Raw genomic sequence first — 15,865 nt, forward strand, 5'->3', positions numbered from 1 at the left:
CCCCTATTTTAATCTGTCTCTCTCTCTGTTGCATGTTTTCTCTTGCTTCCTCTCCCTTCCTCTCTGTCTCCCTTTCTGTATCTCCCTCCCCCCTCTCTCTCTCCAATGTCTCCCCGTTTCCCCTCTCTCTCTCACTGTCTCTCTCCCTCCCTCTGTCTCTTGTCTCTCTCCCCCTCTATTTCACCCTCTGTCTCTCTCTCCCTCTCTCTCGTATCTCTCCATCTCCCTCTCCATCTCTTTGTTTCTCTCCCTGTCGCTCCCTCGCCATCCCCCTCCCGCAATCTTTCTATCTTTCTCCTCTCTCACCGGAGAGAGGAGAACCAGAGCTGATTTATGAGCGAGGAAATTCTTTAAAACTTCATTGGTGGCGGCGGTGTGGGGAGAATTGGGTGGGTGAGGAAGATGGAGGGGCGATGTCAGTGTGGAGAGGCCATCAACCAGCAGTGGACTGAGCATGGACGTATGAGCACGGATTATGCAACCCCCCCCGGTCCCGCCACATAATTTCACGGTGTAACCGGTATCGACCAAAGCATCCGAATGCTGAAAAATTACAAATGACTGAATTGGCATTACATGTCGCAACATTGCCCTCCTACTGCCCGAAGCTTGGCAGGACCCTCCTGAAAAAGAATCACGTGACTCAGCGATGCCTTCCTGGGTAAACCGCCATCGTAGTAGCATTACTGATAAGACGCAGCCTTGTAACACAAGTACGTGTAATGTGCCAACAGCGTGGAACAATGCATCCACTCAAATCGGTTCTCGATACGCGCATTGCGTTACGCGCGTGAAAACCAATTACTTCATGCAAAGTTACGTGCAAGTATTAGAAGATGTCTGGCCAGCGTGGAAGAGTAGGCCAAAATACCCCTTGAGCTCCCTCCTAGTGGAGCTGTGCCGGCGTTTTTCCACTGCAGAAGTCGAGCCACGCCGCTTGCGTCACACGCGACGAGCGAGTGGAGGCGCACGCAGATGAAGCGGTGATGCTACGTGCTCGCACGCAGCGAACTTGTCATTATCTCCACCCCTGGCCCTGCTTGGCCCCAAGCCAGATTCAGATGTTGTTGTGTGGCTAGTGGTGGCAATGTAAACTCCCTCGCCTGGTATGCAGGAGGTCGTGGGTTCGATTCCAACCCTGACGCCTGTATAGTTGGAGTTTGCGTGTCTCTCTCCCCGTGGTCACGTGGGTTTTTCTCCGGGCCCTCCAGTTTTTCCCTCCACATTTAGAAACGTGCATTTAGAGTGCTTGGCTGCTGTAAATGTCCACGTAATGATAAGCCACTTCTTTGAGCTATCATTTGTGATGGCCAGGTCGCTTCTGAAAAAGAGCTCCATAGCTCAGTGGCCCTTTCCTAGTAAAATAAAAAAAAAAGTATGTCAAGGTATGGTTCTTGCTTGGGATCGCCAAATAAGCGCTGGCTAGGCTCGGATGTGCAAGTGGAAAAAGAGGCTTTGGAGCATGGTGCGGCGGCGCCGGCGCGGCGTTCGGTCGATGGTTGCCATCGCGCCGTGGGCGCGAGTCGGCGGCCGCGCCGAGCCCGGCCTGGGAATACAAAGGCAAACGATGTGGCAGAGATGCGTGTCGTTTTCGAATCTTCCCCGGCGCCTGGCCGGAGGAATGCGGCGTTATCGTGCCCGCTGCACGCGTGCGCTCCGCTGCGGCGCATCGCAGCTCTCGTTATTTAACGCCCCTCTGAGATAACGAACCGCTCGGATCGCGCGTCCCACAAAATCACGTCTGGTTTATTTTTCCTCTCGTAAATTATGCCGAGAGGATATTTACGGCCCGCCCGGGGAGTGCGCGAGACTTTGCGAGTCTGTCGCCCGCGAGTGCCGTACGCCGGTGGGTTCCACGCTTGGATCCGCCAGTCCCTTGGAAGTGCGCCACACAGATACGATTTCCATTCACAACATAAAAATTTAAAGCTATAATATCTTTTTATTTTGGCAGGTAAGGCCCACTCAGCTATTAAGCTCTTATGTTCAGAAGTGACGCGTGGGCCGCCCTGCTGCACACATGCCCCTCTGTCTACAGAGGAAGCGTTGGCCTGGGTTCATCGATTCTTATGCTCATCGCACACACATCGAATCCCTTGTGCCAGAATCGAGGCTTTTCTCCGCTCGTGTACTCCACGTGCGGTCATTGTTTACATTTGCCAAACGTGAAAGATTACCTGCAAATTACTGAATTGGGATTACATGTCCAGCAGCAATAATTACCCCTTTTAGCAGACAAATACTAACTTGTAGGCCGATGCCGAGTTTGTGCTGCACAAGAACAGCTGCCAATCGGGGTCCCCAAGGCTAAAAACACTGCACTGTGAGACGTTTCTTTATGTTGCGGACGCAATATAAATGCGAGTTTTATTATTATGTACAGGGTTCAAGTGGCTGCTAAATTGACCGCATTGTTAGAAAAAGAATCAATTCTCAAATTAAATCGTGACTGAATTCCAACAGTAATTTGAATTGCCTTTGGTGGTGGGGGGGAGTAGGGAGCGAGGGCAGATGGTTGGTGGAGGGGGAAGGAATCAATACATCCCAAGTTCTCTTCCATCGCCACTCCGCACTAATGGCACCTGCAGACGCTGTAACGATCTCTGATTGAAATTGCGCCGTGGTTATCCGTTTAAACAAAGCGCTGCTTAAAAAGTGAGCGAGGTAGAGAGAGAGAGGGAGCACTTTCTCAGTGTTATTTTTTGCTCAAGTGTCGAGCATTGGGGTGGAGGAATTGGTCTCCATGGACACAAAGTGGAAAGGGTTGGGAAGTCGGGGAGAAAGTCGGCAGGTAAGAGGTGCTCTCGAGATGGCGAGAGAGGCAGAGAGGATGAGAATGGATCGAGAGAGAGAGAGAGTGTTAGGGCTCACGGCGGGAGAGATGGGGGCTCATGATTTGAGGGTCCCTGTCTGAACCCCTCGTGAGTCATGGTGGAGCAATGAATGCAGGTGTCTGTGGCTCGGCCGGGCTTAACTCAACGGCAGCCTCCCACTCGGGACTAATAAAAAGCGAATACCAAATAATTTTATTTTGATTCACTTCTCTGTCGGTCCGTGACCCGATCATCCGGAATGCGCCTGATAGCGCCGCATCTCTCGGCGTGCAACCCTCGCAGCTCCGTACGGACAGATTTGGGCCGCTTACTGCGTCGTCATCTTCTGGCCACTTCACAGGCCAGCGGGTATTTGTGTGTACGAGTGCGAGATTTCCCGAGTTTGTATTTAATTGTGAGTGAGTATATGTGGGTGCGAGTGTGTGCATGAGATTTTGTGGGACGGTGGTGCAGTGGTGAATGCGCGGCACTACGAACCCTAGCGGCCCAAATTCAAAATCCCACTCGTGGCCAACACTGGCGACAATTTTTTTTTTTTATTGGTCCTCGGCCTCCCCTAGATCGACTCGGCCTCAAATGAGTACCCGGTGCAATGTGTAAACATCGCCACTGGGGAGACAAAGGCGGACGTGCATGGCGCTTTCAACCCACCCCCCATGGTAAATGTTCATCTTCATATGTTCTCGCTAACAGCACTTGCCCCACCACTCTGTCAAAGGCTATACGGTGGATCTGTGTCTCTGTGTTAGACCACCGTGTGTGTATCAGTGTGTGTACTGTGTACAAGTTTGGAGGCAGTCGCCCTCCATCGACAACAGGGCAGAGGAGTGACACTCACAACAACGTGTGGAGCACCGGGCGGCTAAAACCCAGAGAGTTGGTGCATCTGCCAACCGTCTCAGTCGGTCAACCCATGGCACCTGGGTCTGTTCCGCTACCTCCTGCCAGCGGGCTTTCAACACTTCACGTGGCCTCGAAGTGCACCGAGCATGGCACAAGCGCCGTGGTGACACCACTGCCACTTAGTGGTGAACAGCGGTTGTTGTTGTTGTTGTGTACGTGTGCGCGACGGTGCTAGGTCCCCGCATCATCTCTGTGCCCGCGCGAGAGCGAATGCAATTGACCCCGCGACCCGGTTTCCATGGGGAGGGATTAGGCCGGAGGAATCCTCTAAACCCACGGCGCTCTCAGGCCCCCCCGAGGGAGCCGCTCGCAACCGCTTTTTAAAACAATGAACTTTAATTCACGTGAAACGCCGGCAAATAACCCTTTACCTCCCCCAAAGAGCCCGCGCCGCCACTCCCAAAATACCGCAGTGAAGCGTCCGCTAGAGCCGAACGCTGCGGCTGTCGCGCTTGGCAGGCTGCCGTCCGTGGGCCGCGCGGCCGATTTAAACATCAAAGCCCCCGTGCGATCCCGATTCCGAGAAGCCCCCTCGCTCCCCTATCTGCCGCGCATTCCTGTGCCAGGGCCGTTAATGACGTTGTTTTAATGGGGGGATGACAGATATGGCAACACGGCTGCGTGCGCTTACATGCCCCGCTCTCCTTTCCAGGAGGGCTGCAAGCCGGGGAAGGAATATTGCGGTTTGTTCGTCCGTCTGTCCGTCGGTTCCTTCGTTCATCCATCAGTCCATCTTTGTCTGTTTGCTCTCCATCCATTTGTCCGTTTGTCTGCCTTTCCATGTGTCCATCTCTCTGTACATCCATTTGTCCGTCTTTCTGTCCATCTGTTTGCCTGCCCATCCCTTCATCCGTTCGTCCATCTCTGCGTCCGTGCGCCCGCTCGAGGACACTTGACGCGTTTCCAGGAAAGCCTCTCGGTCACGTGGCTACGCCGAACACCAGGGCCCAGATCTTGTTGGCTTTTGTGGCGAGATGAGCAACAAGATTCTCTCTCACAGAAAACTACCTCTGTCACCAGTGTAACATCATGATGCCTCAAACAAAAGGAATGGCGCCGCCCCCGTGGTCGCCCCGGTAAGACGAGGATCAAACAAATCACTCGAGACGCCGGTGTGCGGCAGCAAGAGGAGTTCATGCGAATGCTGTGGGAAGAGGTCACACGTTTGGCGCAAAGGTCCTTCGCTCGCGATGCCTGATGAATGAATGTAACCGCTATTGGCCAAAACATCCCAGTGCTGAAAATGTACACTGCAGATGACTCGGTTGGGATGACGCACACGGCAGCAACTTCGCCACCCTTGAAGAACTTGGCAGGACGCTCCTGAAAGGGAGTCTTGAGACTGTGAGGCCTTCCTGGTTAAATAAGCTGTAACAATGCCAATAGCAATGCCAGCCGGATTAACGGGTGGGTGTAAGCGCACGCGGCACAAATGAATGGAGACTCGCTTAATTGACTGGTTTGTCAGCCCGCTAATGAGCTGTTATTAAACGGCGCATAGAGGCCGTGTTAATGTACATGCGTTCTGACTGCACACACCTATTTGCATAATCATTTTTCCTCGTACAGATTTTTTATAATTTCTGATTCAAAACATTTCCACCACCTCATTGCGCGCGCGCTTGTGTGTATATACAGGCCGTGTGGCTGGCAAACAGCCTCGCGCAGTAATTCGTTTTGAACTTTGTTGTGAGCGATTGAGAAATGCTCTCGCCCCATTATAAGATAAGGTCTAGGAAATAATTGCTCCTGTGTTGGATGCGGTACTGCGTGGAAGTGGGGTGGAGTGGTGGCGCAGGGGAGGGTAGAGCCCCCTTTTGATGGCATTGCAAATGAACATGTGTTTGTGTTTCATACAAGTGTGTGTGTATGTGTGCTTTGTGTGTGTTAGAGTATTTGCGTGTGTGTGTGTGTGCACGTGTTTTTGTATGCGTGTGTGTGCTGGCCTTCATTAGGTTCTTGCTAACAACACTTACCCCCAACAGTCTGTTAAAGGCTGTATGAGGGGTCTTTGTTGGTGATTGTGTGTGTGCTTATGCACGTGCGTGTGCCTTCGTGTGTGTGCCTTCGTGTGTGTGTGTGGGCATTTATGTCAGTGAAAGTATGTGTTTGTGCTTGCGTGTTCACAGTTATGCGTGTGTTTGTGTGCATTCGTGGTTATGACCTCCCTTCTTTATGCTTGTGAAATCTAGACCCTTGCAAAAGAGCATCTGTGCCTGTTTGAAACATTCAGGGTGGGCTGCCTAAGATCCATCTTGGGTTTAAGCAGGCTGGATTGCGAGAGGAACTCTCAGATCCTTGAAAGATCTGGACACAGTCCCGTCGGTGAGCTCCTCCGGCAGTCATCGCTGCATTGGCTGGGTCATGTAGTCTGCATGCCCAGCCAACGCTTGCCCAAGCAGCTAATGTTTGGTCGGATAGAGAGGGCTCATTGGGCGCGGCACGGGCTGGAGAAGAGATGGGTTGATGTGGTACAGGAGGATGTAGAGCTGAGTGGACTTGTCGAAGACTGGTTCCAGTGGTGTCAAGCTTGGCCGCTGGAGGAGGTATGTGAAGGACGCTCCTGGGCAGTTGCAGGCAGTCGCCCTCCCAACAACAGTGGTGGGCAGAGGAGCGATGGTCACAACAAGTAGTGGAGTGCTGGGCGGCTAAAGCACCTGGGTTTGTCCTGTGAATCTCTGTCAGCAGAAATTACACCTAGCCTGGCACAGGCACTATGGGGATGTCACTGACACTTATTGGCAAATGGCGGCTGTTGTTGTGTGTGTATATTTGTGTTCGTATTTGCTTGTGCGTGTGGACGTGGGTCTTTTTTTTCTGTGTGTATGTAAGCATGCTTGTGTTTGTGTACGAGTCTGTGTGTGTCTTTTTGTTATCTAAACCAGTCCTGGGCCACCCCTAGGTAGACTGAGCGACTCAACCTCAAATGAGTACCTGGTGCGATGTGTAAACATCGCCACTAGGGAGACAAAGGCGGCCGGGCGCGGTGTTGGTCACCCATCCACCTTGTGCACTCTGCCAGCCTTCATTGGTGTTCCCTAACAGCACTTGCCCCAACAGTCTGCTAAGATTATACGGGGAATCTTTGGCCTTGTGTCTGTTTGTATTATTATTCTCATGACGTGTGTGTGTGCGTGCTTGTGCGTGTGTGTGTGGACGCGAGTACCGTTGTGCGTTTCGTCATTGTGTGTGAGTCCAAGTCGTTCAATAGTCAATACAACCACCACTGCCGCACGTGACGGGGGGCAGGGGCGGCCACGCTGGAGGTGGACGCTCCTCCTGGCCTCCCGAGTGTGTGCGGCTGCTCTCTGCAACCCAGATACAATCTCAACAAATCAACAAATTATCTGGCGATGCTGCTGCCGTTGGCAGTGGTGCGCAAGCACAAATAACACAAATCAATTCGTCAATAACAACACTGTGTCTGCGTGTCTGTGTGTGTGTGGCCTTAAAAGGAAATGTATATATAATAGGCGGCGTTTCGGAAAACGGCCAAGGGCTTGCGCACTGCACATCAACGACCACCGCGATAACCGGTAGCTTATTCGGAATTGGATAACCTGTTCTTAAAGTCGGGATCCTGTAACCGATTTGCGTGTAATGTTCGTCACGAATGCGCTGATTCGCTCGCGCGGTCGCACACGGCACGGCGGCCAAAGTCACCGCGTGTTTCATTTGCTGTCGTTTCTCAGTTACCTGGTAAAGGTGCGGCTCCGCGATTGCTCGCTCACGTGTCCCTGCTGGTGCAAGGGCCTCCAGTCGCGGGAGCTCTAGAGGGTATTGGGTTTACCAGATGTCTTGGAAGCTGTAGACATTTTTGTACGTGTGGAAAACTGGTGACTGGTGTGGTCTAAATGTGTGTGGGGGTCAGCCCCGGCGTCGCCTGTGTGCCACTGTCCTGCCTGCGTATGTGCTCCCTTGTGCTTGGGTGGAGTGGTGGCGCAGTGGTTAGCGCACTGCACCACGAACCCAGCAGACCCGAGTTAGGTTGCTGGCCACGAGCAACATCGGTGGCAAGTGATATATCCGAACTGGTCCTGGGCCTCCTCGCCTAGGTCAACTCAACGGCTCTGCCTCCAATCGGCGCCTGGTGCGATGCGTAAACGTTGGCCCAGGGCGAAATAAAGGAGGCCGGGCATGGTCCTGGCCACACCACCACACCGTGCACCGTGCCGGCCTTTATATAGGAGCTCGCTAACAACACTTGCCCCAACAATCTATTCAAGGCTATACGGGAGATCTTGGCCTTTATCTTTGTGTCGCAGTGTAAAGTGTGGTGCGTGCGTGCCTTGATGGGACCCTGCCCCCGTGTGCAAATTTACTTTGACGCCGCCACCCGCCCGCCCGCGATAGTGGTCTCCTAAACTCGTAATTTATGTTCCGCGGGCTTAACCGCCGCACACAGTGCACACGGTCAGCCGTTCCGCGTCCACGGAGCACGCGGGCACACGGGGTTGGAGACGGGGGGGGGTCAGCCGTCTCATCATTGCCGTCAAGCAATGGAAGGTTAAACGGTGGCAGAGGGGGGGGCTGGTTGGTTGGTGAGGGCACCCCCCCCCCTCCTCCGTCTTGACATGGCCGCGGCGTCTGTGACAGCTGGAGACTGGCGGGGCGCCAAGCGTTTGAGGACCAATCTGAGTTTTTGGGTCGTTGTATCACCGCCCCTAACCACATCCTGATTGCGCAGCCCCGTGGGCTTGGCATGTGAATTATAAGCTTGCTGTTCTTGCGTATGTGTGTGCACATGAGCGGTGGCCACCCGAGTTCGATGCCCGCTCACGGCCGACATCGGTGACGATTACCTAAACCGGTCCTGGATCTTCCCAAGCTCGACTTGGCTTTAAAACGAGTAGCTAATGAGGCGTGTAAACATCAGCACTCGGGGGGGGGGGGGGGGGGGCAAAGGCGGCCTGGTGTGGTGCTGGCCACCCGCCCCCCTCGTGTGCCCTACCGGCTTTCATAGGTGCTCGCTAACAGAACTTTCCACAACAGTCCGTTTAAGGGGTGGGGGCCGATCTTTGTGTTGTGCGTTTACCAGTGGTGGCTGGGTGCTTGGGTGCCTACGGGCCGGTATTGGGGCTCTCTAACGAAGCATGGACATAATGACTTGCACATGTGGGAGCCCCCTCCGACCCACCGGTCCAGACCCACTGGGGCCGACCGCCAAACCCACCCCCCCCACCCCATCCCACCCCCATTGGCCTCCGTAATTGGCTTCTATACAGTTTGTGTCCAAATGTATACACACGTCTCCACGCATGGAACCTCTCTGTCAATCCACTGCTGGATGACGAGGGCCTCCCCGCGCCGCTGCAGGTCGTAGGAGTTGTTTGACCGCGCTGCGCCACACTGGCCGGTGTGGGTGGGTGAAGGCGGCGAGCGTAAGAGCGCAGCGCAACCGATGGATTTATCCGCGCTCCCCTCTGTAGCCCGCCACGTAGCAACAGCCTGTAAGCAACGCTGTTGCGTTTGATGAAAATTCGCTCGCAGAACAACGTGCAGCTGATGGGTTGTGTAACTTTTATTCATGTCGAGAGGCAAATGTTATTTTGATTTTAGGATTTTGCACGACGATTGTTTTGTGGTTTGTGAGCGGTAGTCGCCCTTCCAATCCCCGTCCAGGCTCCTTCCCTGCTTAGCTTCCGATGTCCAATGAGAGCGGGCGCATAGGCTGGTATATTTTTTAAGCGGGGTAAATAGGAGGATCCTGCCAAGTTTTCGCCGTATCGGTGAAAGCTTTCGTAGATTCCAATTGAGTAATTTGCGGGATGATTTGGACCACGTCACCGGTAAACAATGGCCCGGTCTCTGCGAATGACATCACGGGATCTGTAATGACCACCTGAAATCAGACGGCGCGTGGTGTCATTCCGGTTCGTGCACACCGCCGCATTAATCGGGGCGGCCGCCGGAGTTGAACCGCTAGCCTCTGCTAGTGCGCAGGGCCTGCATCGCCGCCCCCCCCTCCCCCCGTTGTTACAGTAGGCAAAATCTTGGGAATTTGCCCGTGTTTTAAAAGTCCCGTAACGTTTTAAGCATGTGTCGTCGAGCGAAGCCGATCGCTTAAACGTATTCAAGGGATGTTTTTAATCGCGGGTTCAACGCAATTTCATCTCTGCTGCTTTGATTGCAAAGTTTGCTGCTCGGCTTGCGCAACGCAACACGCCGCTTCGCTCCTTGCGAGCGTAATTGCGCTCAAAGACTCCGCTCGCAAATTATATTCTCTCCTTCGCGCGCACACCAACAAAAAAAACCCACTAAAAGTTGTCCCCGTGAAAAATAACAGCGCGAGCAACACGAGACGCAAAAAACGCTGCATATATACACCCCGTAATGATCGTGCGGCACAAAACAAACCGAAACAGTGTGAGGCTAATGTTGACACGCGCAACGCTTTGCGTGAAGTATGGTCGTTAGAGAGCAGGGTCGCGGGAGCAAGCGCTCGGCGCGATCTCTCATTAAAATCTCGTCGTCGTCGTCCCCCGCGCACCGCTGGCTGCCGCGCGACTCTGGCCCCCGTGGATATTTTTCGGTGAATTTCCAGTTAAATTACGCTTGTTATTTTATTTTATCCGTTCCTCTTGTTCACCCAGGAAAGCCTCGCGGAGTCTCGAGACTTGAATTTCTTTTTGTCCAGGAGGGTCTTGCCAAGTTTTCGGATTCAGGGGCGATGTTGCCGCTTTAGCCTAATTTCTTCAGAGTTATTTGCAGGTAATTTTTCTGCATGGGGATGTTTTTGGCGGATGCCGGTTACATTGTACTTTTTTACCTGTAGAAAGAAACGCAGAGGAAACCCGTGCAGAACATGGAGATAACGTATATATTCCCCACACGCGCTCACTCGCGCTCACTCGCGCACACTGCAGGACAGGGGGACAACTTACAAACTCCACGCAGAAAGGTGCCCCAGTCGGAAATGTAACTCACTTCCTTATTTCCGTGAGGACCCAGTGTTATCACTGCGCCACCCTGCTGCCCAATTTTCTTGCAGCCTTCCCCTCCACTCATACACACCAATTATCCTCACTGTGCTGTGAAGCATCAGCGATGAGTGTGTATGTGCGTGCGTTCTTTGGTCTGGCCTCGAAATGCACCTCGCCTTGCACAAGCGCCGTGGTTGGCATCACTCCGTGGCGAATAGTGGCCACTGCAGTTGATGCCGTACGCGAATCTTCCTCCCGTCTTGGCCTGCGTGGGCCGTTGGAGCTTGATCGTTTCCTTCACCGTTGTCTCCTCGCCATGCTCTTTCCACTTCTCTCAGTCGCTGCGTCTTTCAACTGAGACGGCCTCCATCCCATTCAGCCTTTTTGACGTCTGACGTCCATTCGCATCGTGTGCCTCCCACTTCCCCAGCAAGCTTCCGGCGTTCCCTCCATCGCCGTCCTCCGCAGCTGGGGGGGGGGGCCACCGTTCATCCCGGGCACGGTCGCGCACGTGTGTCACGCTCAAATTATCTCCCCCCTTCGTCGTATGTCAAGAAAAATATTTTGCTCGGGCTGCTCTGCGGACGAGCGCCATGGGTGTCGGCGGGACCATCCATTCCGACCACATACATCCCTCGATGTGCCGCAACGCTTTGTCACGTAAGCGCGATGGCTGGTTCGAGCCGTGAACAACGGACGCGTCGCGACAGCCGTGCCGCTGCAAGAAGCGCCTGCATCCCCGCCCCCCCCCCCCAGCTGTGAATCGACGGCGCCGCCACCGCCACTGCCCGGGAGGGCTGTGAGAAGTAATGTGGCAATCTTCTCCAGCTGTAATAACACGCGGCGGCGGCCGTGATGAGACGCGGCGCGTTATGGCCGTGCCCGCGGCTGGAGCGAGGTTTTATGTCGTGAAGACCAGCGCACGCTCTCTCGAAAACAGCCACCGCATTCCCTGAGCGGTCGCAACTTAAAAAGAGAAAAGCAAAACGACGGAGGAGGATGAAATTGACGGGTCTTTAAAAAAATGTTTTGCCGCCGAGCCAAATCAATTTTTGTCCAAAGGCAGCAGTCGGTGATGTCTGCGCGAGGAGAGCAACTTCCCCGTGATCGAGCGAGCGAGAGAGGGAGAGAGAGGGGAGGTCACGGAGGGCCGTGTGCGGAATAAAGATGCCGGGGCCCGTTCCTCTGTGCCTCTGCAAAGGCTTTTTGTGCGAGCGCCAGGCTTCGTCTCTGGCGAACGGCTGACATTGTCATTCAGTTTCTGTCCAAATTGGCTGCGGGGTGATTTCAAGTAATGCACACTGCTCTGGAGTGGTGCCAAACCTCGCTGTCTTTGAGCCAGCATGCTCTCCCCTCCTCCTCGACCTCCCACCATTTGTCTTTTGGATCGGCTCTACAGGAGAAGCGATTATTTTTTTTTCTTTGAATTAAGTTTTTTTTGTGTGCGCACCGTGATGGCTTCAGCAGGCTCGCTTCTTATTTGCGGTATATCACGAGAGAGCGCGCCGTGCGTGCACACGTCGCGGGAGCCGTGTGCGCGCTCAGTTGTGTACACGCATGCACTCGCGTACAGTTACGTGCATTTACTAACACTCGTGTGCGCACAGCCTGGTACGTGCAGTAACCATGTGCGCACGCACGATCGTATGCTTCCCTCTCCCTTCCTATCTCACTCTGCTCCTCCCCGCACACTCTCCTACCTCTCTCCCTTCTCATCTCACTCTGCTCCCCTCCGTGCACTCTACTACAGCAACCAAGGCTTTCTGAGGAAGCCCCCCAGTCGACCATCGCGAAGTGGAAGGTTGCTTATTCTCTTCTGCTGCCCCAGACCCGTGCTGTGGATTCCCTGCCCCTGTTCAATTCCAGGCTGAAGACCCTCCTGTTCTCCTCTGCCTATAACTGCCTCTCTCCGCAAATCAATATGCCCATTGTTTCTTTACAGCGTCTTTAAATACAGGCACGTTTCTGCATTGTATAAATCCACATTATGTTGCATACACACACGCGGCCACCTACACGCATAATCGAGACGCCAGCATAAATGCATTATGGCGTGTAAACGTTTGGCCTTGTACACACGTATCACGTACACGTGTAATCTTATGTTTACGTGCACTTTAATCATTGACATACACAATGGTAGGCTGTATACATGATGAAGATTATAGCGGGGAGAACGATCGTAGATAAACGTGCGGCGCGGAGACGGAGCGATGAAGTGGGCTCGTGCGCATCTCGAGACCCGAGAGAGAGGTTGCAGATGGCTTGCGTAGGTTGGCCTTTCTTCATCCAGCAGCGAAATAGATCACGGCCAATGATGAGGATGGGACAATGTAGTTGGTTCGCGTAAACCCCGCAGCCAACAGAGGGACTGCATTCATTTACCACAGCGGAAGAAAGTGGAGTAACGGGAAGATGATGGGCCTGTCGTTTCGTGTCTGGTGATGGTGCCGTTTTGTGTGAATACGCGACGCGGCGGAGTCTAAACGCGAACGCATCTTTTCGACGCCGTCCGCCGCCGATGAGTGCCCATTGTGTTTGCGGCTATTGTGTTTGGTTATGAAGGACGTCGCCTCCATTGAGCCACCACTGAGACGCATTCCTGCGTTTGTGAAGCGGTGTGCGTACGTACGGACGGACGGAGGAACGCGCACGTCGCGTTCCGTCGGCGCGGGGGGGGGCCTTGAACCACTCGGCAGCGAGATTTCCTGCTGCGTTTGTCTGTGATGGCACAAACTGATTATTTTTTGCTGATCGTGTGGGGGTTAGGAGACCCGAGGGACAACCGACCGAGCGGAGTCTTGTGGCCTTTTTTTCAGAAGGGGTCCGATGCTGCATTGGGATGTTTAGCCATGAATGAGAGTTTGGCTTCATGCGGGAGGAAACCGGAAAACCCGGAGAAAACCTCACCACACAGAAGTGGGCGATACTTTTCCAGCCACTCGGCCACTGAGAGTAATATTCATCGCGTGACAGCCAAGCTGATGTTTTAATTAGCAGAAATGGCATTTATCCAAATTTAGTGCAGGGCCAAATTAATTATCCCTCGTCCTGTATTTTGTGTGTGTGTGCAATCCCTGCCAACCGGACCGAGGCCATCAAATGGTAAAATCTATTATTTTTAATACGATCAACTTGCTCCGCTTGAGAACCCGGTTCTAATCACGGTTGGGCGGCTGGAACCCGGATTCGAACCCAGGATCTCAGCGGTGGCGGCTCTGACCTCTGACCTCCGAGCCACCCGGTCACCTTGGCTGTTGTTTTTTTTCTTCTTTTTGGGGGTATCCTCTTCCATTAGGTGGAGCAAGAGCTAGCCACCCCACACGTGGTGGAACGTCGCTGGAGGTCGTTACCCAACTGACCCATCCATCACGGCAGACAGCGAATTAGAAATCCCAAACGTTAGGCGGCAGCCACCGATGTAAATGGCTCCGCCTCGCAGCGGTGGCATTTGGCGAGTGGCAGTCGCGACGATAGAGACTGGAGCCACTGCCTGGTCTGGGTTTTGATTAAATACTCCTGATAAGGCTTCGGGGGTCTCTGAGTAATTTGCCCTCCAGTTTTGACGCTTCTGTGAGTAATCTGCATTATCGGGGTGGGGTAGTGGCGGCGGCGGCGGCGCAGCGGGTTAACCCATTGCGTTGTGAACGCGGAGACCCGAGTTCGCTTCCTGGTCGCGGCTAAAGTCGGCGGTGAGCGATGTCTGAACCGGCCGGAGGGTAACCCCCCACAGTTTCACCAGCTCGTGCTGACCAACGTGGTGAAGTATGGTCAAACGACCATCACGACCGACGCAGCGCGGGCCAAGCCCTCTTGACAACGGGACTACGCGGGGCTGCGCGTTGCTCGCTACGATGCGTTACGCGACCTCGCGTTGCTTATCCTAACGGCAATGCGAAACTCTTAATGAACGAAAACCTACCTTCAAATTCAGCCCCGTCCGCAGTCCTCACTAATTACAGAAAGCGATTGGTGGTCCGCCTGCTCATTGCAGGAGAATCATGAAAAAACATTGGCCAGACTTGGGTTTGTGAATGTGGTCTCTGGCTGAAAGGCCCCTTGTGCCGAGCAGGCATAGGAGGAGGAGGGCCTTTTGTGTCTTCTGCTGAGAACACGGCAATTAGCGAGCCTGCTTGCAGGAGAACCATTCTCCACACATGGTGATTCTAGCAAGTGAAAGCCTCTCTCTCTGCACAAAGGCACGAATGCTTGAATACGGATTGCGGCTGCACGCCACGCCTCATCGTGTGCACCTGCTGTTTGTGGCTCGCGATTCCTCCATCTTCCACCTCCTCCACCTTCTCCAGCTCCTCCACTTACACGAGAAAGAGAGAGAAAGGCGCTTGTTTTGGTGATTAGACCTCTTTAGCCACTAAAGCCCAAAATAGTTGATGGACCGCGCGTTTTGTGGCTTGAGCATTGCACTCGGCGTTTGCCGATTGAGCGTTGTGCTCGGTGTTTGCCGATTAATAATGGAGAGGCGCTTTTTTACATCGCGTCGTCGGACTAGCGCAGAGCCGACCGTCGCTTTTGGCCGCCGCGGCCATGAATTTAATGTGAATTTTGCGGTTAACGAGCTCGTCAATCGTTGCCCATTTCATTTCGACGTATGTCTTCAATTAAGCGGGCGTTTAATTCGAGAGCGTTTTTTATCCGGGGCTACGGGGCGGGGAGTGGAGAATGGTGCACTGCACAGTACTTCTCTGCTCCCAACCCCACGTTCCCCTCCACCAACCCGCGCTGACCAGCGTCCAGCCACGTGGATTGGCAAACCCACTGCTGTAATGCTTGTGTAATAAAGGACTTGATCACTGGGTCTGTCTCCGTTGTCCTTTATTTGGGTTCTTACACTTGTCCCACACGGCCCTCGCTCAGAAGCCCCTCAGCTTGGCAACTCCACAGCTGCCTTCGCTCCCGTAGCCTCCTCGCTCCTGCAGCTCCGCTGCAGATCCCCTGTGCAGTCCTCCGGCTGCCCTCACTGCAGCTCCACCGCTGCTCCTCGTTCCTCCGTGCTCGGTCACCGCTGGCCGACGGTGCCGAGTCTTGCTCTGCGTGTGTGGCGATCTCGCCACTCTCCAACCTCCGCCCTGCGTGGCCTCTCTCTAACTCTATCCTCCTGCACTCTCCCGTCTCTTCCGGTATCTCTCCCTTAAGACCTCACCCCTCTCTCACACGTGACCTAACTCCTCCCCCCCATGACGTCAT

The 15,865-nt window shown here is 54.0% G+C and overlaps 1 protein-coding gene across 2 annotated transcripts in view; it reads left to right on the forward strand.

Moving 5' to 3' along the window:
• Window positions 1–15,865, forward strand: part of PTK7 (protein tyrosine kinase 7 (inactive)) — a 95,178-nt gene that overhangs the window by 14,482 nt on the left and 64,831 nt on the right. The window lies entirely within an intron of this gene.

Source organism: Lampetra planeri, chromosome 18 (assembly GCF_965212315.1).
Source record: "Lampetra planeri chromosome 18, kcLamPlan1.2.h2, whole genome shotgun sequence".
Taxonomy (NCBI): domain Eukaryota; kingdom Metazoa; phylum Chordata; class Hyperoartia; order Petromyzontiformes; family Petromyzontidae; genus Lampetra; species Lampetra planeri.